We start from the raw sequence: 26,075 nt of genomic DNA on the forward strand, positions 1-26,075 counted from the left end.
GCATGGACTAATCCTGCACACTCCCTCTAGTGCCCTGCGGGTACTATCTTGGAATGTTGCAGGTATTTCCAACAAAATTCACACGGATGAATGGGATTCCCTTATAACAAATAGTGAAATCTGCCTCTTTCAAGAGACATGGGCGAGGGAGCCGGTTCTCAAAACTGGCTATGCCATATTTGAGATCCATGCCACCTGGAACGGCAAGGGGAGGCCCTCGGGTGGTTCGGCGGTGTGGATAGCTTCGCATATTTGCTGCAAAGCAGAATTCCTACCTACGTCTTCCCAAGACATCCAGTGTGTCCTTCTAAACTGGAAGGGGGCTCCAACGTTAGCAATAATAAATGTTTATTCCCGCCCAGTAGGACCAACGGCAGAGTCCACCACACTTGAAGATCTTGTGTCCTTTCTGGGCCAGCTGCCGGCAGACTTCAAGGTGGTAATGGGCGGTGACTTTAATTGCCACTTTGAGCCCCTAGAGGGCTTGAGGGAAGGGGCCCTTACTGCAGAAGACGACTTCTGGGGCATACCAGTGTGCCACTCGCCTCATCCTAAATCCTGGTCTCCACTTGCGGTCCAAATTATGTCTTTAACTCTTAATTTCGCCTTAAGAGCCTGTAATGGACGGACTCCCTCAGATACCCCCTCCAAGTGCACTTTCAATAGACTCAATCATGAGTCACGACTGGACTATGTTTTTGTTGACACCAGCCTCTGGCCTAAGGTGGAGGACTTTTATATAATTCCTCGCACTGATAGTGACCATAATGCCCTCCTCCTCTCCTTGGCCTATCTCCCCGAACCTATAGGACCCTCTCACCCAGAGGAAAGAGATGAAAGGGGAAATTTGGTATTAACTTCAAATAGGCATAGGGTGAGATGGCAGAATTTCTCCAAATCGGAAGAAAATATGGGGAAAATCTATAATCTGGTGCTGCCCAAATTTGAGGCCTTGGAAGAACTAATTAGTCTACCCAGTACCCAGGCCTTGCAGGAATCCTTACCTTCTATTCACGAAGAGTTAGAGGCTGCATTGGGAGAGGTCCTCTACCCAGAGGTGCCGAAGTCCAAGCACAAGACCAGAACATCTACTTGGTATAACTCTGAGTGCAGAAAGGCCAAAGCTGACCTTATCACTGCAGTCAAAGAGGGGGAACCCCGGACCTGGGTGTCCGCTTTGCGGCGACAGTACAAAGACACAATGGCTCGTGTGAGGTCAGACTGGGACTGGGATAGATGGCAGGATCTTTCTGCAGCTCTAACAGCCAAGGACTCAAGAAGATTTTGGTCCTTGGTTACTACTGGCTCAGGGGAACCAAAAGCCGCAGTAGAACCCAATATAGCAGCACAAATATGGGAAGATCACTTCGGGAAACTCTATGCAGATGTCCATGAGAATACTGATGCCACTGTTGCAACACTCCTCTCCCTTCCTGGTGACACTCTGGAGTTCACGTTAGGGGAAGTGGCCAGTGCAATTGATGGCTTAGCGTTGGGTAAGGCACCTGGCCTTGATAAATTACCTGGTGACCTTTTCAGGTCCCACTCAGAGATCTGGGCGCCTTACCTCCACATCCTCTTCAACTCACTTGCACGTGGTATGGCGATCCCCTGTACTTGGCTGGGGGCAGAGATAGTCCCTATCTTCAAGAAGGGCTGTCCTCTGCTCCCATCCAACTACAGGCTGATCAGCCTGATAGATGTCCCCCAGAAGATCTACTCGCGAATCCTACTGGACCATCTGTTGGTCTGGATGGAGGATAATGAAATCCTAAGTCCTCTCCAGGCTGGCTTCAGGAAAAATACGTCCACCATGGACCAAATCTTCCGCCTAGTTCTCCTCTTTTGGAAAACGGTGACCATCGAGGGCGGGAGATTGTACATGGTGTTCGTGGACCTGAAGTCAGCGTTCGATCTGGTACCGCGAGGAAAACTCTGGGAGGTCCTGAAGGAGTTAGGAGTGCCCACTAATTTACTCCAGGCTTTAATTAGACTTCACCAGGGCAACTTCGCTCAGGTACGCTGCGGACGGGGCGGAGCATTGACAAATAGGTTTCCTGTTTCCCGGGGGGTTAGGCAGGGCTGTGTCCTTGCCCCTACTCTTTTCTGTTTATATGTGAACAGCGTCATCTCACACTTAGCTAACGTTGAGGATAATGACGCCCCAGTCTTGGCAGGCAGGAGGGTATCAGCGATTATGTTTGCTGATGATACCCTCCTGCTTTCCAAATCACCCATGGGAATTCAGAGAATCCTTGATGGCTTCGATCTTTTCTGTAGGCAGCATGGCCTTGAGATAAACGCAGGGAAGACCAAATACATGATTTTTAACCCCTCCTCTACAACTAGACCCAACCCAACCTTAAATTCTACGGTCCTAGAGAGGGTCAAAACATTTCAGTATTTGGGTGTAACCCTTCAAGAGAACCTCTTATGGGGCCCACAGATTGCAAGCTCGCGATTAAGGCTTTCCCAACTGTCTGGGGCTATTTTAAAGGTTACCAACACCTCAACATATAAACCTATAGCTCCTGCAGTTGAGATGTATAAAGTGCAAGCGAAACCGGCCGCACTTTATGGAAGCGAGCTATGGGGGCACCAAGCGGCAACTGAGTTGGTTAGTGCTGAAAATAACTTTATGAGGAGTCTCCTGGCCCTCCCAACTGCAACTCCCCTACTTCCCATACGTCTGGATCTGGGTTTACCTTCCATCAGAGAGGATCTCAAATCCAAACCCATTAGATTTTGGCATAGACTGTGGTCAACAAAGGAGCTTAGTCACTACAGGCAAGATCTGGTAAATGTCATGAACCTGAACCACAATGACAAGATACCTTGGCTAGCCTTTGTAAAAAAAGAATTGTTTAGGCTTGGTTTTAGCGAGCTTTGGGTGACTCCAGAAATAGGCTGTAGCAAGGTACCCCGGAAAAGACTAGTGGAAGTGTACAAGGAACAAAATCTCACATCTCACATGACTGCACTTAGCACTGGCACCCTAACTCACTGTTTTACTCAATCCAAAAATTCATATAAGTTTGAAACTTTCTTGGATTTTATATACCCAACCTTGGCAAGGAAGTTGTTTTTACAGTGGCGGTTTGGCTCCCTGCCAATCAAATCCTTTACTAGTAAATGGACCAATGGGGGGGATAAGTTATGCCCTGGCTGCAATCTGTGCGATGAGGACGAAATCCATGTTCTGTTTTTCTGCCCCACCTATAAATCCCCAAGGAAATATTGGTTGGTGCCCCTATGCAGGAACATGGCTATAAGGAACTGTCTGTCATCCTATAGAATACTGAAATCTGACTCTTCCCCCCATATTGTATTTGCAGTTTCCAAATTTCTCCTTGCCATGTGGCGTATGAGGTCCAAGCTGATTAAGGATAAACTAACATAGATTGAATATTCTGCCACTGTCTTATTGATATTTACGGCTTCCGTTGTAAACGTCCTTACCATAATGTCAATTTTACTCTCATGTAATGAATTGTGCTGTTCCCTTTTTTATGTATTTTATCTATTCGATTTTAAAATGGATAAGAAGTCTCGTTACTTGTATTTTTGTACATTCCAATGATGTTTTTATACTGTTGTATGTATTTGTATGTCTCTTTTATGGCCTAAAAGGCCGAAATAAAGATTTTTGGATTGGATTGGATTGTATTCTCAGCTGCCTAGAAATTAGTGGGCAGCTGCACCGTTTAGGCGCCAAGGGAGAGAGAGTCCCTGAGAGGGACAGAAGTGGCACAGAGGTGCCAGGCCTTTCACAGCTGCGCAGCACTTAGTGCCAGCTGCAGCGTTTAGGCCCTTGTGATTGTCATCAGCTGCCCAGCAAGTAGTGGGTAGCTGCAAAGTTTAGGTTTGCGCCAGTGGCACACCCCTGACTGGCGCTGCGATGGCAGTGCTCCCTGACATTCCGGACACAGGGCATTTGAGCCCCTTCTTGGATGGCCAGTTGGCCAGGGGGCTGGTATGTGGATAGGGCGCAAGGCCCTAAGGTGATTGTTGCGCAATGTGATTACCTGTTAGGTATGTGATGATAATTGCCTAAAGTGATGTGATGCTAGGAAATGTAATGCATCTAGTATGTTTTACGCACCCTGTATGTGATACCTCTAGAGATAGTTTTACCTATGGAGGTTGTGTTAGTGAGATTTTACCTCACTGTGATCTATGCCCCTAAATGTGATTTATTCTTAGGAGGCAGAGTCTAATGTCTTTAGACTAGTGAGAGATTGCCTGCAGTAGTTATACTGTTTAGGCCTAAATGTGATTGCTGCATAATGTGCTTTGCCTTTATGCTTGTCTTATACTTCTAAAGGTGCTCATGCTTAGAAGTTTGCTTTGCCTAGTATCTAATACTAGTGAGCTTGTGTCCCTGCGTGATCTAGGCCTATGGTTATTAGTATTGCGTAGTGTGTACCTACCTGTTACCAGTGGTTACTGGTTGTGATCTATAATTGTTATTTGGTGTGACAGTTATTCTAAGTGCTAGTTCCACTAAGTGCTGATTCTGACAGTGACCGACGTGGCCTGGCCTGGTGCAAATAATCCCTTGTGAATATTGCCCGTGCCAGTTGGCACAATGTATATTGTGTGATTACTATCTGATGTGTTTTGACAATACAAAAGTATTTTTTATATAACCTTGTGTGGAGTTCCTTTTGTGGTGTGCCTAGGATGTTGTTGCTGTTGTGTGTGTGTGCAAATGCTTTACACATTGCCTCCGGGATAAGCTTGTCTGCTCATGCCAAGCTACCGAGGGGGTGAGCAGGGGTTATCTTGGCGTGTGACTCCCTTGCCCTGACTAGAGTGGTGGTTTCTGCTTGGCTTTGGCGTAAGCCTTAGCCAACCAGAAATCCCAGTTCTAACACTGTCCTTAAGGGCATTGGTAAACATAGGAACTAACAGTTCCCATAGAAGATCTCGTCCATAACCTGAACCTTCATCAATGTGGATTACTCACTCAAATCAACCATTCAGTTTCTAATTTATATATAGCACACTCCCAAAACAGCAGTTCCTGAGGATAGAGCAAAAGCTCTTACAGGGACGGTATAGGATAAGCAGCAGACATCTGAAGAAGCAAATCAAAAAGTCTTCACCTTCTTGAATGGCCCCTCCCAAGAACTAAAATTTGTCACCAAGGATTGAATATTTCATGTGGCATGGGTGCCTGCTCTCAGCAACAAATTGTGTCTAGGAACGGGCATTTGTGAGGCCCTTTCAATATTCTTACCACTGGATTTCAGTTATTTGCCTTAACAGAAAAAAACAGTGAGTGTGGCTTGATTCAAATCAGTCTTGATGGCATGTGGCAACTGGGCAACTTTTAAGTATTCCTCAACATAGCACCTCCTCCTCAGCATCCTCCAATATGTAAAACCTCCTCATGAATTGTGCCACATTTAAATGATGTATCTCTCACCTTTTCCTCCAAATCAAAGTCTTCATCTTGTCATGCAGAGGTAAAGCTGGCTTGATTGTCTATCACACTGTGGAAATATACCATTATATTCTTCCTCTTCTCCTATCTCTGGAAAACTTAGATTCTGGCTAACATCATACAATACCTGGGTGATGACTTCTCTTTTAACTCATTTACCAGAAGAGGAGGAATAGAGTTCATTAACTGAAGATTAAATGAAGGCAGAGTCACTGGAATTTTTATAACCATGATCGCTGCTAACACTGTCCCTCTTTTTCCAGCCACTACTTCTTCAATCATCTTTAGAAGATTAGAAGTAGACAAGATACCAGAGTTGTCCTTACTTCTGCCACAAGACCAGAGTCTTCAAACACTTCTGCTGTCTCTGCCCTTCTCTTCAGAAGAAGAATCTGATGTAACTTGCTTCCTCTTGTAAGAAAGTTTCCCCTAGTCCATACTGTAATGAGCAAATACCCCAGTACTGGAACAGGGCAAATAACAAACTAGCGTCTCAAAAACAATGAATAAATAAAAACAGGGCCAATAAAAAATAAACACTAACCACCTAATCATGTTTGTCGCTGCTTACCAAGCCAGGCTCCATTGCAGTCGATCTTAACTTTGGACTTTGATCGTGTCCGGCGTGACCAGACAATTGCAGCTGGCACTTTGTGTTTTCCATGATGCTATTTTTTTATAAAAAATATTATTGCTGGTTCTAATAAATGAATTTTTGTCATTTTGGTGTCATTTTATTTAATAAAATGTTCTCTATTTTCTAAATTATTTGTGTTGTGTTTCCACTTTATTAGTGCTGGAGTACTGTGTAACACTTCACTCATTACGCCTGCCTGCTCTTGTACCAAGCTACCAGAAGGTGAAGCACAGATTTATTTAGTGACTTTTGTTGTTCAACCTGACAAGGATTGTGATTATCATTTGTTGTGGGTTCTCACTCCCCTCCACTAATACTCACATTTCTTACGAAACTGTACTGTTATCTTTTTATCAGCTGTAACAATAGTAAGGAATTCACCTTTTTCATACAGCATGTATTCATCTTACCGCATAGCAAATGAGAAAAAGCTTTCAGTTAAACAACGCCTGTGATAAAAGTCACAGATGCAGTTTTTCTGGACAAGGACATATATGCTGGCTTCTCTTACTAAAGTCCACAATCCATCCCGTATGTTTTTTTTATGACTTTTCATTTTGAAGAAAAATGCAGCATGGAACTCTAAAGGTTACAGTGTGCATTAGAGTTAAATGTGTTACCGCCTGGCTTATCCATTTACATTTTCCAGCTAGACAGACACCTGCGGGGTTTTTATAATAGAGTTTTTTTCTATGAATTCGCTAATGGTAGTTGAATTATAGTTCTGCGGATCTAAACAGAAATCTGCGGCATAAAGCCTAATCTCGAAGCACTAGTAAATCATAAAAAGAATTTTGAAAAACGTACTTTTTCCCTCAATGACCTTCTTGTTTTACTTTGTATTGAGACTTTTTAAATGTTTACAAGGTGTGTGGTTCCGTACAGAATGGGATTTAGAGATATTTCTGCATTTGTTTTCTGTAATTCTGTGTGTTTTTAACCTTATAGCATCATGCTTTAGTCATTACAGAGCAATCTGTTCATGGATTAAGACAAGAAAGCTTCTTAACGTTCTTAAATATTGGAAGGGGGAGATTTACTAAGATTTTGCGTTGTGTTTGTGTCACAAAAGTGCACAAATCAGTGCAAAATCTTTTTTTCCCTATTTTGTTTCCAGTGCTGAACTTGTAATGCGATGGGGGCGTACCAAGGGAGGAGTATGGGCTTTCCCATGCAACCACCCAAGGTTTCTGAGTTTTATATAGCGCAAACTAGACCCAAAGATGTCAGGTATCAGAGCGCTCTACATGAGCACCAGTTTTATTCCAGAGAGACATATTCAGGTTTGTTAGGCACGGGGAGATTAAGTGATTTGCCCAGAATCACAGGATGTTGAGCATCGATGATGAGACTCGAACCATGGGGCATATTATCAAGGGGGTTTATCTCCGCTTTTTTGGCTTTAAAAGCCAAGTAAGCGGAGATAAAATGATCTCCCTATTACCTAGCTGTCGCTAACACCAGTTAGCAACAGCTAGTAGGAGATAGCGACCATCTTGGGCCCGCTTCGCATGTCAGTGATATTTATCACTAATAACATGCAAAGTGGGCGTGCCAAGATGTTAGCGACTGGAAACAGTCGCTAACATTGCTATCTCCTGTTACCAACTTTTAGAGATATTCGCGCTAAGCGCGAATATCTCCAAAAGCTAACACCTGCCCCTGAGCAGTTCTTAGCCATGTTATCCAAAGGTAGGTGGATAACATGGCTAAGAGCATTAGCTCGGTAATGCATGAATATCGCTGACTTTTCAGCGATATTCATGCATTTCGACCGATTTTTATCGCTTAGGAGATAAACCTTGATAGTAGCAAGGTTCCTAAGTGATAAAAATAGCCGCAGCGCGGCGATAAAAATATCCCAGCTAAACCAACATAGCGATAATTATCGCTAGTTGTTGGTAATATGCCCCCTGGTTCCCCAGCTTCGAGATTGACTGCTCTAGCCGTAAGGGTACATCCTTTTCCCCCTTTTCTCCTTCCATTTGCGACTTTTTATGTGTGCTGCACTGTGCAGCACGCATACAAAGTGGGAAAAATGTTGCATTATGTCTTGGCATCTTCCTGTACGAAACCAATGCATGACTAATGCACACACACTAGCGCTATGGCGCTAAGGTGTGTGCTTGGCGGCTGGCAGCTGTATTCACCGCTGCCAGAGGGAAGAGGGGAGGAGAGAACCATTTCTCAGAAAAAATGGTGCTCTCCTGCTCCCTCCCACTCTTGCAACACAGCGCAGACTCGCAAGGGGCTGCGCTGCGTGAATTTTTTGTAAATCTCCCCCGAAATGTTTATCACTGTTACTAAATTTTCTTAGCGTGCTTCACGAATGCGACCACACATCAACTTATTCATGGTGTCAATCAGAAAAGGGCAGTGTTCATAATTGCCTGGTTTTGTATATTACTAGGCAACACAATTCCCAACTGATCTCGTCCATTTTAATGTTTTATCTTCAACCTTGCTGAACTCTGGATGTGATATGAAACTGAGACTACTGGAAAGGGCCATTGCCGAGCTGGGCTTTAATGAGGAGTAATGAAAGGAGGATCATATCTAATTTCAGCTCTGTGTTTTAATCTAAGGTTTTGTTGCGTCAGATTGTCTCTTTGATGTGCTGTTGTGATGTTGTATTGTGTTGTGCTTTTATGTGTTGTGGTGTATTGTGTAATGCTATTAGGCATCCCGCCACCATTTTGGGACCCTTGTGGTGCATCAAGCACGATAAGGAGACAGCTGCTGCATGAGGCCTATCTAGGACAAGTCCTGTGTTCACACTGTTTCTGAAGCTCAGATAGAACCCCTGAAATCTTCCAAACAAGAAGGTTCATGTTTCCTTCTAAGAGAAGAGGATGAAAATCTCCTTCTAGACCCAGAAGGAGATCCAAGTTCCCTGGGATAAAACGGGGAATTTCCATGGTCAACTCCATCACACTCGGAAACCAGACCTGGGAGTTCCAAAAGGGAGTAACTAGGACGATTCGGGACTGTTCTGAACGAACCTTCAGTAAGACTCTCTGGATTAGGGAGAAAGGGGGGAAGGCATAACAATTGAGATTGCTCCACGGTTGGAGAAGAGCGTCCACTGCCAAGGCAAATGGGTCTGGTCTCCAGCTGAAGTAGCGATCTATTTGGAAGGAGAGTCTGCTGGCAAATAGGTCTACTTCGAAAGGACCCCAAAGGTCTTGAATTTTCTTGAAAATAAGGGGATTCAACTTCCAATCGCTTGCGTCTCTGAGGAATCTCGAGTTCCAATCCGCCCTGGTATTCAGGTGGCCCGGAAGGAATTCCGCTCTCAGCGCAATCTTCTGGTCCCAGCAGAAGTACCAAATTTTCTTGGCCAGATCTGCTAGAAGAACAGACTTCGCTCCCCCTAAACGATTGATGTAGGAGACGGCTGTGAAGTTGTCTAATTTGATTAGGACTACGCTGTTCATTAAAATTGATTTGAAACTCATAAGAGCATTCAAACACGCCATCATCTCTAAACAGTTTATGTGTAGAAATAGTTCCTCCTGGGACCATTTCCCACCAGTTTCCAAATTTCCCAACCTGGCACCCCAGCCGGAGTTGCTCGCATCGGATTCCAAGATATGGTCCGGTGTATTCCCGAATATGGCTTTCCCGTTCCAACTGTCTAGGTTGTTCCGCCACCAAAGGAGGTCGGACCGAGCTTCTGGAGATAAGGGAATGTGGTCTGAATACCATAGGCCTTTCCTCAGGCCCGTGGATTTCAACCTCTGAAGGGCTCTGTAGTGAAGCGGTCCTGGAGAGATCGCTTGGATAGATGATGATAAGAGGCCCACTATTCTTGCTAGTTCCCTCAAGCTGACCAAATCTTTTGATAAAACATAAGAGACTTCTTTCTTTATTTTGGTCAGTTTCTTCGAGGGAAAAGCGACCCGACCATAAATTGGAAGGGTAGGCGACATAAACATTGAAAATCGGCTAAAAGTAGAAAATAAAGACTGTTACCTACCTAAAACAGGTCAGTCTGTAAGGCAAATTGGTTAGAATAAAACACATTGGCTAAGTTAATCAAAATAATATGAAATAGCGTATAAAATACCCCTAGAGGGGGAGAAAGGAAGAAGCAGTACTTATCTTTGCGTGAGCAGCGAATAAAAGAGAGGATGTTTACTGGTTGCTAGGACACTTGTCCATGTCCTGTAGAATGTCTTATTTATGATGTAATGGTTACACTTTAAAGGGCTGCATATCTTGAGCAGCAATAAAAGTTATTGCATAATGTCAGCCTCCGTTGTCTTTAATGAAATCAAGATTCTCTCTGCATGTTAATTGGAGAATCGACATTTCCAGGCCACCAAAGTGAAGGAGGGACAGAGTTCAGTGATTGGTGATCTATGAAAAGCGTAACAACCATTCCTGACGTGGCATAACTTTGTGACAGCTCAGAGATGACTATTAGTTGAATATACAGAATGGTAGAGATAGCAGCTGGAGTACTTTGAAATAAGGAGAGGACCATTTTGCATTTACTAGTCCGTGAAGTTTAGCGATAGACACACACGTGCAGTGGCAGACTCCAAAGAAAATTCTGAAACGGTTTGCCACACTGAACAATGCTACAGATGAGGTTTTAAAGGCAACACAGTTCATCCTTTTATTTATGATATGGTAGTTCCTTTCTTCTATGGGCAGACAGCAGGAGTTTCTTGTAGCAAAAATAAAACACTGCACCCCACCAGTACTCTGTGTTTCGAATGCTCACATCATATTTCATCAGTGTATACAGGTTCCAAAATGGAAGAGCAGGTGTCAAAGACGTGCTGTGATCACAAAATGAGCTCCCATGTAGTCAAACACAGCATCTTTACATCATAGCAGGATGGAGACTGGGCCAAGAAAAGTGGGGGGGATTGCATCAGTGACAATGGTGCAGTTGAAGTGACATGAAGAATGGCAATGCACACGAATACCTGAAACGCCACAAGTATGGGCACCAAAATATCACTTCATCAACATCAAAACTCACAATACGTCCTGACTGCACAAGTGGAGAAACTGGTACTTTTGGTAGTCTAAGCTCGACTCATCCCTCTCCATGATCCACCAGCTGCTTCAATACACTCTGCATCCTCCGGAAGACATTCAAATGGATCCCCCCTGAATCCAGAAAGACAATCACCCAAGCACTCATCACCAGCAAGCTGGACTATGGAAATGCACACTACGCCGGCATAAACAAGTCCTTACTCCGCAAACTCCAGACGATACAGAACACTGCCGCCAGACTTGTCCTCAGCATCCCGCGACACAAACACATCAGCCAACACCTATGGAAGCTCCACTGGCTCCCTGTGGAGAAGAGAGTCACTGTCAGGATCCTCACCCAGGACTACAAATGCTTACACAACACTGGGCCCGAAAACCTCCATGACAGAGTCAGCCCCCACGTACCCAAAAGAAACCTCCGATCAGCCAACCTCACCCTCGCCCAAACCCCTCGCTTCCACAGAGCCAAAGAAGGAGGAAGATACTTTCTCCTACATCACAGCCAAGACCAGGAATGAGCTCCCAATAGAAATAAGAGGCGCCCCCTCCCTGAACACCTTCAGGAAGGCTCTCTAGACCTGGCTCTTCTACTGAACAGCACTGCTGAGCCCTCCCTGTCCCCCAACACCCCAGCGCCTTGAGACCCTCACAGGTGAGTAGCGCGCCTGACATTTCCTGATTGATTGATGCTTACACTCAAGATTTTGAGACAGCCTTTGGAGAGAATGGCTGAAAGCGTGGCTAAACCTTGCTTACTTAAAGACAAGAAAGTGGCTATGGCAACACCTATAGCAACATGCGCCATAGCTTACGAGATGGGGATTGTGGCTGTTTATATACTTGGTTTCATCACTGGTGACAGCACACTGGTGTAGCTAGCCCCGTGCACCTCCAAGTGTTCCCAGGGGCTCCGACAAAGAAAAACATGTTTGACGAGAGCAGACTCACTGGATGTGACCTAAAGCATTTAACCCTAAAACCTCCAATCCCCGAGATACAATTAAATGATTACTAACCTGCTTCTAGTTGATGCAATCCCATTTGGAATCAACTTCACAAACATACAAATGAAAGTAATAACTTCAACACATATGACTCTGGTTGATACAGCAAATTCAAATAGACTCAACCTAGTACAAACATAACTGAGGATATTTCACGTACATGATCAAGTGACTACATAGTGAAACGCAGCATTGCAAATATTCACTCTAGTTACTGTTTGCACCCTTACAGGACTTTACAGATTTTGTCCCAGATTACAAAATGTGGGATGGTATCCAAGATGATCACAATGAAGAACTGTAGAGGGTTGAGCATGCTAAAGTGGAGGGCATGTTAGTTAACAGATTGCTAGTAATCATTCAATTCATTGTATCATAAAATAATGAGTATTGTAGATACTAGCATAAATAACGCTCCTAATCAGCAAAGCAATAGAATGTCAAAGCACCCCCCTCCTTAAAAAAGGTAAACCCAAAAACCAACTGCTCGTTTCCATCTACTTACTTGAAGGTTCATGTTACTGGACACAAAAGACACAAAGATATGTTTTCTGATAATGAGAAGCCATGGACTCTCATTCAAAAACAAGCCCATCCAAGGGATGGTTTCTTGAGAATCAAAATATTGGAGTTACCCCGCAAGATGCACTGGGTCCCAGTGCATATTTCTTATGATAATCTCCATTTAACCCCCTTACATGCTGATCTAGAAGACAGATCATTAAGAATGAATGAATAAAGGAACCCACGTGTATAGCACACAGCTGCTAAGAGAGTGTCCTGGCACTGAACAGACAAGTATGGATCCCAGATTTCTTGATCAGTGAATGTAAACAAATGTGTTTTTATTTAATTTTAAGAAAACATAATTCATTTCCGTTCTGCCAAAAAATTAAAAGAGGAACCACCTCTCCTAACCTGTTTAACTGGTGAGACAACCAATACAAGGGCATCAGTAGAGAATTGTACCCTTATCGGTCAATATGGCCTCATATTCTTCATATTCTCGGAAAGATACCAAGGGCCCATCCCATAAAAAGCCCTGCAGACCAATACCAGGGACTTAAACATAATTCTCTTACTTATTTGCAGCCAGTGTAACTCCTCCAGATAGGAGGAGACAGAGGCATTCCGTGAGAGTTTAGATAGAAAGCGAGCTGCCGTGTTCTGCAAAACTTGCAGGTCCTTGAGTAGATAAAGCACATTGGCCTAGTTCAGTTGCGACTTGACCAGGACACGACCTACATATCTCTGAACCTGCAGCAGAAGTAGATATACACATTTTTTTAGGACTTTTAAAATCTCAAAGCAGAATATAACCACTGAAGACATCTGAGCCTTAAAGGAAAGTTGGTAATCAAATTGAATGGCCCGGTTCCTGGCCACTGCTGCTGGAGCAGGGTGCCCATGAAACTTCTTTGTCCAAATAACATCACACCCTGGGCCAGAGGCAGGGCCAAATAACAGAACTTAAGTTTTGTCTGGGTTACATTACAGATTCTTGATTCTCATCCAGTTCATAACTGCTCCCATACAGGCCAAGAGAGCTTCCTCTGCTGTTAAAGAGCCATTCTTGCATGAAAAAATATGTAAAAGAAGCTGGTTATCATCTGCAAGGGATATGATTTTAATGCCAACAGGTTCCCCTAGAGTAGAAAGAGGGGACATGTAAATATTAAACATTATCGGACTCATTGAGAACATTTGAGGTACACCTTGTTTAAGGACACTTCGCACATACAGGTTCAAAGCAGTATGATTAACTTCATGAAAATACATTTAGATAATTAAAAATGCCTAACCATGGTCTGTGTGGGACTGCACAGTTATTCCCCATTCCTCACTGATTAAAAAAAAAATCATTCATTCCTACTATCATAAGGAATCCACTGGTAAAGTTGTTATGCAATAAAACTTACCGGCCATACGGAGATGCCGGGGAGCGTTTACACAGTGCTTTGATGCTATATTCAGCATATACTAAGCGGACATGAATCAAGTCCGCTTTTAAGCATGTGTATTGGATCGTGCTATTAGGATAATTGTTCTTTTTTAAAGACCTGCATACGGAGTATTAACATTTTGCCCAACTGGATTGAGGCTGGGACGGAAGTATAACCAACTGGAAGGCATTTTAGTTTAAGGTGAAGACTGAAAGCCCTGAGGAAGTCGCTGGTTTCTTGTGCCGGACGAGGAAACACGTGTTGGCTGGATTCTAAACAAGGTATTAATATTAAAGCATCCTGTGTATTATTGGGCTCATCTTGAACTCAAAGTTCTTAACTTGTGATAATCTGTACATTTGTGTGCTAGGGCGTTGCCTTGAACGTTTTGGATCGGCTGATCCAAATTTGGAGGTGTTGGATGATTGCCCCCTCCCTAGGCACCCAATAGGGAAATAGTATTGAATGACATAATATTACCGTAATCTGTGAGTGCCATGTCCATCCGGGGTATAATCATCCCACATTTTCTCTTCTAAAGTAATTTTAATCCACAAGGTTTAACCCACAAATGTAACTTATGTACTTATGAATCAGATTTATTTTGGCTATTCACAAAAAGGGAGCATATTAACAAACATGTTGATCAATGTCTTTATGTCGGGCGATATGCACTAACCTGCATAGTGCCATTGTTGGCCGGCAGGAACTAAGGGCCAGATGTAGGACGGCAAATATCGGTTGTTCAACCAGTACACAACAAGGAGTTACGAGTCCCATTTATACCGGCGCCATTTTGGGCGAGGCCGGGCAGGTCCAGGATATAGTCAAAATGTCTCCACCAACCAGCGGTCGGACCAGAACCCCTTTCAGCAGTCAAAAAAGGTTCAGTTAAATGGCAACAGAAGAGATAGGCAACAAGAACCAACAGTCAAAAGAGGGGAGGGCAAGATCTAAAGCCATTGTTCTACAAACTCTCAACCAGCCTTGGATGGAAAAATCCTGAAGAATGTACAAACTGAAAACCATTTTTTGTCTGTATAGCATCACCAGCAACGCTTGAGTCAGCTTTGTGTGAAGCCGCCATTTTGATTCATTCAATAGTATCCCCCTGCACACATTCAGGGTCCTGGTCGTGTCTTCAGGTCAAACGGATTGTGGGACAAGATGCAGAAAGGAAAAGGAAAGAAGTTCCTCCGGACCTCGGGAGCCGGCCGCCTATGTCATGGGCGATCTTTGGCCACACCAGGGCAATAGTGAAGCTGCAGCAGGTGCAAATAGGCTTCAGACAGTGTTACAAGCACTGCTCAGAACTCTCAACTATGGCACCCAACATCTAGGACTTGCCATCCGGATCTTGGCTCTCAACTATGGCACCCAACATCCAGGACTTGCCATCCGGATCTTGGCGCCTTGTGCTGGTTCCGACCTATTCACACATCGGTCCGCTACTGACACCACCTCATAAGCCAACGGGCACCCCAGGCCAACTTTCGGCGCAGCATTGTAGGATGGCCACACCAGAGCGGCAACTTGCTGGACACCACCTCGGTGCCATCCAGATCTCGGCGCGTTGTGCTGCCTTCGGCCTACTGTAGCCGCAAGTGCGGACGCAACTCAGCTGGATAGCGAGTGAAACACCAAGGGGCGCCCCACTGCAGCCGAGGAGCCTCCATCTTGGGGGCGACGCACAGCATCACATTGCTTTCTCAAACAGCCCCCACTGACTGACGCGACCTCACAGGCCAACGGGGTGCCCCACGCCGACTTTCGGCGCAGCATTGTACGATGGCCACACCAGTGCGGCAACTTGCTGAACACCACCTCGGTGCCATCCGGATCTTGGCGCGTTGTGCTGCCTTCGGCCTATTCGCACATCGGTCCGCTACTGACGCCACCTCACGTGCCAACGGATTTTCCACGCTTTTTATACCAGCGCGTAACGTAAGCATAACAGGTCATGTGACTTGTTTATAAAACTTTTCATTGGTTCATTTTACTTTTTGTTTCCTAATGATAGAAGGCTTGATCATATGACCTAAAAATAACACTTTTCATTGGATTAAAACATTTTTTTTTCCCAAACGATGAAAGCCCCACCTTGTTTCTGGATGTTTCAGACTGAAGCTAGCGTCAGCATGAGAGCACCACCATCTCGTGGCTCCGTCGTGGTCATTCCGCAAGCAATCATGGCAGCCGCTCCCCACCGGAAGACTGCAGGAGTCGGGGGCCCTCAAGACTTTTGTAAAATCTACAAGGCTCAGGGGACATCCGAGTTCCAAGGTGTCCCAGGGCCATTTTAGTGGACCAGGCCCAAATCCAAAGAGCCGTCTGCCATTTTAGGAGTCCTGTAGCAGCCGCCTATCGATGCACCGCAAGAGTGGGCGCAACTCAACTACATGGTGAGCGAGACGCTGTAGCCGCAAGAGCGGGCGATAACCAGCTGAATGGAGGATGAGGCACAGTGTAGCAAAAGCGGGCGGAATGGCAACTGAAACGGTAAAGGGGCGCCCCAGTACAGCAGACGAGCCTCCACCTGGGGAGGCCCGTTCACGCCGCCTCACCCACCCCCCGGGGCGCCCCACGCTGTTTTTCCGAGCAGCATTGTAGGATGCCAAAACCAGTGCGGCAACTTACTGGACATCACCTGGATGCCATCCACATCTCAGCGCGTTCTGCTGCCTTGGGACTATTCGCACAACAGACCGCTACTGACGAGGCCTCCCCCCTGCACCACCCGGGACGCCCCACGCTGTTTTTCGGAGCTGCATTGTAGGATACCAAAAACCAGTGCGGCACCCAGGTAACATCACCTGGGTGCCGTCCAGAACTCAGCACGTTGTGCTGCCTTGGGACTATTCGCACAAAACACAGCTACTGACCATTGTTGCTTCTTTTTTAAAAAAATGTTTAAATGTATTTACTATTGTTGCGTTGTATATATTTATAAGTTATTAAAATGTTATAATCCTACTACTTTGTTGGAGTGCTATATATTTTTAATGTGACACATAATTGTAAAAACTTTGATGTACAAAGAGGCATCCCTGGAATCTTCCGCTTCAGGCTCGGACCCACACACCCTCACAGTGAGAATCTCCTCCCCAAGCACAATACAGGATGGTTATCAGATAGTAGGAACGCGTGTGGTGTGATGGATCTCATCGGGTGGGGGCCTTGATCTACTGTAACTCCTTTGAAGAGGGGTGATTCTCTACAGCTGGGGCCATAAACTACACCTGCAGGACTAGGTGATAGCCTGGGACCGGCCTGGACAATCGGACAAAGAGGAAGAGGAGTGTCAGAGGGTGCGGTAGTGAATAGGGTGAAAGGGAGGTGTCGGGCGGGCACAGGGTGTGTGATTCTCAGAGAAGAACAGCGCAGATGGGAGGAGGTTTCTGGCCCATGCATGAGAGAGAGAGCGGGGGTGACCAGTGCGTGGGGGAGATGCTTGCGAGGGTGGGAAGCCATGCTGAGGATCAGCGGCGTGCAGAGAGTGGGTCTGGTCAAGGCATCTAAAATGGCTGCCGTGCTCAACAAAAGTGTGGCATTGCAAAAAAGGCAAGATGGCGCAGACAATGTTTATCAAAAAGGATTAATTTATAACAATAATTTTTAACAAAATATTTCATCGCAGTGACAAAATGGCAGTCAACAGTTCCTGATTTCCATCAAATCGAACGTTAACAGACGTCACGCAGCAAAAAAAAAAAAACGCTCACGAACAGCGCAGATGGGAGGAGGTTTCTGGCCCATGCATGAGAGAGAGAGCGGGGGTGACCAGTGCGTGGGGGAGATGCTTGCGAGGGTGGGGAGCCATGCTGAGGATCGGCGGCGTGCAGAGAGTAGGTCTGGTCAAGGCATCTAAAATGGCTAACGTACTCAACAAAAGTGTGGCATTGCAAAAAAGGCAAGATGGCGCAGACAATGTTTATCAATAAGGAATAATTTATAACAATTATTTAAAACAAAATATTTACTCGCAGTGACAAAATGGCGGTCAACAGTTCCTGATTTCCATCGAATCGAACATTAACAGATGTCACGCAGCAAAAAAAAAAAAAACGCTCACGCACAGCCGCTGGAAGACATGTATCAACATATATGAGCCTCCTCAGCCACCCTCAGAAAACATAAGGGGTCAGGATACATCTCCCGTACCCCCTTATACCTAGTAATTTAATTAAATCGAAACACAAAATGGCGAATTCACATTTCGCTACCAGTTTGCGACCCGGTTCACGAACCGAGAAGCGCTTCTACCATGAAAAATCAAATTTTTATTATTCGCCCCACGGGACCCTTTAATAACCCCAACATCATTCCTAGGGGGTCAAGAAGGATCTACCTTGCCCCCTTTCATTAAATTCCCCCTTCGTTTTTCTCCTCCTCTTGTCTCTCGATCCTACCGAGAGACAAGATGGCGGCCGCACCGGACTGTTTAGAATGTTGACAGACACCGGAGAGCCAATCAGCTTCGCTACGCAAAGCTCCGTTACGCGAAAAGTACGCGATCTGGTGTGCTATCTGGGACGCTGTCACAGATATATCTGTTTTTTTAAACGTTAATTTCTCAAAATCCACTGGAGCACATATATTGAGACCCTGCAAAGGCACATCGGGCTAACAGTCCCTATAATTTTGCCAAGTTTCGTGTAAATCCATTCAGCCGTTCGAGCTAAAAGTGAGGCCAAAGGCCCTATGGAAAAATGAATGGGAAAAACACGTTTTGGGACCCCCCTTTTTTCTCGGCCCCCCCTTGACAGAACCCCCCCAAATTTTCGGGGGCTGCTCAGGAACAGAATGTGCAATTTTCCTGAACATTTCAGCCGATTCCGTCCACAAACGCCAAAGTTATTAGACATAGAATTTTCAAAAGTTCCATAGAGAAAAAATCCTAACTATATATACCTACTGGCGACCGCCAGTAGGTAATATATATATATATATATATCTATATATATATATATATATCCAACCAAAAACCCTCTCCAGTAAGGAAAAAGAAATCCGGGCCACTTGAAAGTGCAAAAGCGTGATTTATTCACACACACACACACACACACACACACGAATATAAATAAGCACTTAGACGCTTAAGTCCAAATACATCATCCATCTAAATTCTAAGATACCGAATGGCCACAACGCGGATGAAGCACCAAGCGTCCAACTCTAAACTGTGCACTCTTTTTTAATTCAGTTTTTTTAATTCCTCCAGCATTTCCTCGCGCCCGTAATTATTCCCATGAAGCTGCTTAACATCTAGCTTCACGATCTTGGAACTTAGTTTTTAACCCATGTGACTCACACTAAATTTTTATTAATCTATTTAACTTAGTCACCTCTATCACTCAACGACATTCGTACTTACTTTGACACAGGTCTCTCCATCTCTGACCACAGTGCCTAGACCACCCCGTTTTTTAATTTACCCCCACTTGAGACTAGATTCCTATTCAGTTAATCAATTTTGCATCGTGTATACCTTTTTTTTTTCCTTAGTAGGAGATTAATACACATCAAACAGTAGGCAAGGTACTCTTTTGCAACCCTAACTATATATATACATATATCACTTCTTTACCTACTGGCGGTCGCCAGTAGGTAGTTATAGTTAGGATTGGCTACCATAGGAAATTCCAAACATTCTATTGGGAATAACTTTGGCGCCAATTGAGGGATCTGCCTGTAATTTTCCTTAAAATGGTCTCGCTGCGCTCCGCTCCTTCCCTGAAAGTTTCGGGGGGATTCGTGAAGTGGGGGCTGAGAAAAAAGGGGGTCCCAAAACGTGTTTTCTCCATATTAATTTCCATAAGACGGTCTGACAAGTCTACAGCCCGAACCGCTTTTTCAATCTGTGGGCAAAATTGGTTGGACCAGTTCCATTTTTGCCTTTGGCATATATTAGAAAATACCAAGGCAGTTTTTGGAAAAAGTGACATCAATTGCCCAAAAATGTCCTTTAATAGCATTTCCAGACCTACCCCATTCAAAGTGCCCAAGTCATTTCCACCACAGTGCACAATTATGAGGTCAGGGTGTGGTAAATGCATAAAGGATTTTATCAATGGTATCAATTGGTGATTACTCAATCCTCTTTGTCCAATCCATACAATGTTCACATTTGGTAAATCAAGATTGTAAATACCTCTGTTAGTTGCGTATTTTTTAGCCCAGTGGACATAGCTATGACCCACAAACCAGATTCTTTTCATTTTGAAGGTAGGTGTGCTTCTAGTCAGATGAGCTGTGGAAATGAAATGGCAGTTTGATTATGATAAAAAAGTGTTCGAGAATCAGTGCAGATGAATAAGTAGAAATGATTGGAGCTTTGTTAAAAATCTACACTGAAAATTAGGGTGAATGTTTTTTTTTTAAAGAAGTCATTTCAATGGTTGAGAAAAAGTCATTTAAAGAAACATTGCATTTTATTAGCTAGTAGATTGAGAGGTCTAGCAGGCTTGATGGATTTTTTTGCAACATTGTAAAATGAACTTGTGAATTCTGTGCTGGTTTTAGAGGGAGTTACCATGGTTACTTGGTGAATGAGCACTGGGGGGATGGGTGAATGTTATGTGAGTTTCAAAGTCTTGAAATCTTCAACCTATTAAAATGTGCAGTTTGGTTTTGAATTTGTGGGGGAACAATTTTTATTGGCTATGTGCAAGTATATGGAAATCAGAAAGAATCTGTGCCATTATTGAAAGGCTCCCAGTGAAGGAAGCATTGTTCAGAGTTTCTGTATAAGAATTTCTGTTGACTGTGACTGACACTGTTTGACATCTTCTAAACCATTTTTAAAGGTGAGTAATGATTCTTTTGAAAAAGATAGAGAGTTTAAAGAATTTTTAAAAGTATCATAGTGTGTGTCTCTGTGAATTAAGGAATTATATTTTTACCTGTTTCCATAATGTTAGCTGTGTGTTTATAAGGTAGTATTCTTTATAAATTGTTTTTTATGCTTGGTTTAGAAATTGTGTAATGGTTTCATTGGAGTTGTAAATATGCTCATTTTTATGAAGCACATTGTGCAACCTGTAGAATGGGTAGAAGGAGTGAATGTCTAGAGAGGGATGGGAATAGCAGATAGAAAACCATATGAAATGGTGGGAAGATGCATAAACACACAGCTATGTCAAAGATTGTGCACGCAGCATGTAAATATGCAGGCAGGCAAAGCAATCTTTGACATAGCTGTGTGTTTATGAGGTAGACTCTCACAGTGATAAGATCTCTCACAGCATTTCATATTCTTGTCTGAGTGCATATTTACAAGCTGTGTGCACAATCTTTGACACAGCTGTGTATTTATAAGGTAGACTCTTACAATGTTAACATCCCTCACATTACATACGGTAAGGTCATGAGCTTGCCCCATGTGAAAGGATGCATTGCTGGAAATTGTTTTTTTTACTACAATTTTTTACACTGTTTTTCCCCGTGGTGCGCTTGAGGGCCTCATTTATGAGACCAAGCGTCACTTTTATGCCGCCGGTGTGTCACTTTTTGTGACACAGCAGTGGTGTAAAAATTGCACCTTGTTGAGTTATATTTACAAAGTGACGCATCTAGGTAGATGCGTCACTTTGTAAAGCCCTGCACCACAATATATATGCGTCAGGTGTAATGTATGCAAAGGGGGCGTATTGATGCAAAGAAGGGTCACAGAGGTGATGCAGTGAAATCTATGAGATTTCTCTGCGTCACTTTTAGGACGCTGTTGTGTCTTTATTTTGCACCTGCCTCACAGTAGGTGTAAGACTGACGCAGGCCCTTTCAGTTAGGGCTTGCCCCATGTGAAAGGATGCATTGCTGGAAAATATTTTTCCAAATGCCATAAATTGAGATAGAATATACAAAAAAAGAGAGACATATTTACAAGCTGCGTGCATAATCTTTAATATAGTTGCATGTTTATAAGGTAGACTTTTTTATAAATTGTTTTTTATGCTAGGATTTAATGCTGCTTTAGAAATTGTGTGATGCTTTCACTGGAGTTGTAAATGTGCCCATTCTTTTGAAGCACATTGTGCAACCTGTAGCATGGGTAGAAGGAGTGAATGTTTAGAGAGGGATAGGAATAGCAGATAGAAAACCATATGAAATTGTGGGGAGATGCATAAACACACAGCTATGTCAAAGATTGTGCACCCAGCTTGTAAATATGCAGGCAGACAAAGCAATCTTTGACATAGCTGTGTGTTTATAAGGTAGACTCTCACAGTGATAAGATCTCTCACAGCATTTCATATTCTTGTCTGAATGCATATTTAAAAGCTGAGTGCACAATCTTTGACACAGCTGTGTATTTATAAGGTAGACTCTCACAATGTTAACATCTCTCACATTACATAAGGTAAGGTCATGATCTTTCCCCATGTGAAAGGATGCATTGCTGGAAATTATTTTTTTTACTACAATTTTTGCACTGTTTTTCCCTGTGGTGCGCTTGAGGGCCTCATTTAGGAGACCATGCGTCTCTTTTATGCCGCTGGTGCATCACTTTTTGTGACACAGTAGTGGTGTAAAAATTGCACCTTGTTCAGTTATATTTACAAAGTGACGCATCTAGGTAGATGCGTCACTTTGTAAAGCCCTGCGCCACATTATATATGAGTCAGGTGTAATGTATGCAAAGGGGGCGTATTGACGCAAAGAAGGGTCGTAGAGGTGACGCAGTGAAATCTATGAGATTTCACTGCGTCACTTTTAGGACGCTGTTGTGTCTTCATTTTGCACCTGCATCACAGTAGGTGTAAGACTGACGCAGGCCCTTTCAGTTAGGGCTTGCCCCATGTGAAAGGATGAATTGCTGGAAAATATTTTTTAAAATGGCATAAATTGAGATAGAATATACAAAAAAACTGAGAAATATTTACAAGCTGCGTGCGCAATCTTTAATATAGTTGTGTGTTTATAAGGTAGACTTTTTTATAAATTGTTATTTATGCTTGGATTCAATGCTGGTTTAGAAATTGTGTAATGGTTTCATTGGAGTTGTAAATATGCTCAATTTTATGAAGCACATTGTGCAACCTGTAGCATGGATAGAAGGAGTGAATATCTAGAGAGGGATAGGAATAGCAGATAGAAAACCATATGAAATGGTGGGGAGATGCATAAACACACAGCTATGTCAAGGATTGTGCACGCAGCTTGTAAATATGCAGGCAGACAAAGCAATCTTTGACATAGCTGTGTGTTTATAAGATAGACTCTCACAGTGATACGATCTCTCACAGCATTTCATATTCTTGTCTGAGTGCATATTTACAAGCTGAGTGCACAATCTTTGACACAGCTGTGTATTTATAAGGTAGACTCTCACAATGTTAACATCTCTCACATTACATAAGGTAAGGTCATGAGCTTGCCCCATGTGAAAGGATGCATTGCTGGAAATTATTTTTTTTACTACAATTTTTTAGATTGTTTTTCCCTGTGGAGCGCTTGAGGGCCTCATTTATGAGGCCAAGCGTCACTTTTCTGCCGCTGGTGCATCACTTTTTGTGACACAGCAGTGGTGTAAAAATTGCACATTGTTGAGTTATATTTACAAAGTGACGCATCTAGGTAGATGCGTCACTTTGTAAAGCCCTGTGCCACATTATTTGTGCGTCAGGTGTAATGTATGCAAAGGGGGCGTATTGACGCAAAGAAGGGTTGTACAAATGACGCAGTGAAATCTATGAGATTTCACTGCGTCACCTTTATGACGCGGTTGTGTCAAAATTTTCCACCAAGCTCACAGCAGGTGTAAAACGGCTTCAGGGAGAAACAGGGAACCCTAGAGCAATGCTCAAACCTACATCTTTTAATATCCAAGTATACAGTGGCCGGGGAGGGTTCACTTTATTTAGCCTTTATGGACCTCTCCTCGGCTTTTGACTTGGTCAACAGGTCCAAGCTCTGGGCTATACTCCGCGAGCTTGGTATTGAGGATTCCTTGGTGGCCCTCATAGCTAGTTTGCACCAGGGACTCTTTGTGAAGGTTCGGGTTACCAGGGAAGGGCGATTCTCAGATAGCTTCAGGTCAAAGAAAGGGGTTCGCCAAGGCTGCATCTTGGCCCCGCTTTTATTTACTATTTATATTAATGATCTAGGGAAGTCCTTGTTAGCAGGCAATGCAGATGTCCCGCGGGTAGGTGGGAAACAGATTCCGGCTCTCCTATATGCGGACGATGCCGTTCTCATCGCCCGTACGGGCAATGGTCTACAGACCCTTCTGGAGCTTTTTGGCTCCTTTATGGCTAACTTAGACTTAAAAATCAACGTAACCAAATCACACACAATGATTGTGGGCCCACAGAAAAATAAATCTCACACAAAAACCTTTACTTGTAAAGGCGAGGTTCTCTCCAGGGTCCCTGTTTTCCCATATTTAGGGGTCCTGTTTGATGAGAAAGGCACGTGGGTGCCGCAGATTAAGGCCAAGAACATTTCTTTAGCTCGGTCCACAGCAGCCCTGTTGGCTTTCACGAAAAGATTAGGGGCTAAACCAACGGAGGCTGTTGTCTTTAAACCACATAATCCTTAAAGATGTGATTGCAAGGGAGGGGGCAATGAAAATATTATGGTTGAAATACATAAAATCATCATTCACTGCCCTCGGGAGACCAGACCTATATACAACACCGTCAAATATCAGGAAAATGGACATTGCATGGATTAAGAAGGAATTCCAGGGGAGGACACGCTTAGAGAGAGAGGAGTTTGAAGTCAACAAACCATTAGTAAGAGCACATTTGGTCTTGTCCTCTTCCCCCTCTATGGAACCATACCTGCAATTTGTTACTAAACCCTTGCACAGATTTTTATTAACCAGATTTAGAATGAACCTGATCCACTACTCACTAGGCTGTTTCCCTATGTGGGGAAAACCTGAGCAAGCACCACCCTGTGAGTGTGACCAATTTTCTAATCAGGACACTCTCCACTTTTTGTTTTTCTGTGGGTTTTACAATATGGAGAGGATAAAATATCTAATACCCCTCCTGAAAACTACGGGCTTTATACAAGTGAGACCAGCCTAGCTTTTTCTTCAACGGTTACCGGATGCACATGTCACTTTCTGTGTTGCAAGTTTTCTAACAGCTGCATATAGAGGAAGAAACAAAAGAATCCCTAGAACTGTAACATTTTAAACTAAAAGCAATCCAGTATATCAATTTTAACTCTTTTTATATAGTATGGTGTTTAATCAAGTGACTATTTTCTTGGATACTGTGTAAAATATATGTATTATGGGCATTTTTAAAATGTTTTTAATGTATGTATTATTCTTGCCTTTTATGATTTTAACAAAAATTGAATAAAGTGTATTTTGACTGACTGACTTTGAGGTGTAAAACTGACGTAGGCCCTTTCAGTTAGGGCTTGCCCCATGTGAAAGGATGCATTGCTGGAAATTTTTCTTTTTAAATGGCATACACTTTGATAGAATATACAAAAAAAGAGAGACATATTTACAAGCTGTGTGCGCAATCTTTGACATATTCGTGTGTTTATGCATTTCCCCACTAATGCTGTGAGAGATGTTAACATTGTGAGAGTCTAGAAGCATATTGTGTTTTTGTATGGTGTATATTGGAAATGAATTTTGAAAATGAATTAGGTTTCTGCTTTGCTTTGGAGTGGTCATTTAAATGGGTTGTGCTTTGTGTTAAAAACGATTTAGTATGGAAAATGTTTTTGGGTAAAAAGTCGGGTATATATATATGCTTAACAATAGGTGGCCTGTTTTTGGCCAGTAGAGACAGACACGGTACATTATATCTAACATTCTGATCATGTACCTAAGATCACACTGTGACTGAAGCTTGATTTACCCATCACTGTGATCTTAAGCAGAGTCACACATACTGTTGGCAGAGACAGACATGGTACATTATATCTAACATTCTGATTATGTGCCTAAGATCACACTGTGACTGAAGGTTGATTCACCCATTATTGTGATGTTAGGCAGAGTCACATATTCTGTCGGCAGGGATAGACATGGTACATTATAACTAAAATCTTAT

General features: G+C 43.4%; 1 pseudogene; it reads left to right on the top strand.

The window, feature by feature from the left end:
• The first annotated feature begins 910 nt into the window (after positions 1–910).
• Positions 911–26,075, top strand: part of LOC147707328 (uncharacterized) — a 33,167-nt pseudogene continuing 8,002 nt past the window's right edge.

The sequence above is a fragment of the Lissotriton vulgaris genome, chromosome 6 (genome assembly GCF_964263255.1).
Source record: "Lissotriton vulgaris chromosome 6, aLisVul1.2, whole genome shotgun sequence".
NCBI classification, from domain to species: domain Eukaryota; kingdom Metazoa; phylum Chordata; class Amphibia; order Caudata; family Salamandridae; genus Lissotriton; species Lissotriton vulgaris.